The sequence below is a fragment of the Arachis ipaensis genome, chromosome B08, assembly GCF_000816755.2.
Source record: "Arachis ipaensis cultivar K30076 chromosome B08, Araip1.1, whole genome shotgun sequence".
Taxonomy (NCBI): Eukaryota; Viridiplantae; Streptophyta; class Magnoliopsida; order Fabales; family Fabaceae; genus Arachis; species Arachis ipaensis.
In genome coordinates this window covers 94,067,813-94,068,282 of record NC_029792.2, presented here as the reverse complement: position 1 = coordinate 94,068,282, position 470 = coordinate 94,067,813, and positions in this window count along the sequence as shown.

The following is a 470-nucleotide window of genomic DNA, read 5'->3' as shown; positions in this document are numbered from 1 at the left end:
TTTTAGAAGAATGTTAGGAGGATATTAAAATTTATTTTTTTTTATTATCAATTAACTATTAATATTTAAAAGTGTGAATTAAAATATGTTGTTGTTGGATTACTAAACTAAAAATTTTGAATTAACGGCTAAAAATGATAATAAAAAAAATAAATTATGATGATTCCTCTAACCTTTCTTTTTCTTTTTATACGTTTCTTTCGAAATAACAGATTTTACTCTCTAATTATTGGAGGTTTATTAACTCAGTTGATTAGAGCTTAGTGCTAAAAATGCATAGGTACCTGCATGGGCCATTATTTTATTTTCTTTTTGCTCATAATAAACTTTGCTTTTTGTAATCAATTTGGTTGGTCGAGTGACTAACTCACTCGGTTCTAATGTGTATGCAGCTAATGGCAGATTATTAAATGAAGTTTAGACTCGCAGTAAATTAGTTTTCGACCTGTCATGTTGAAAAATACAGTAGA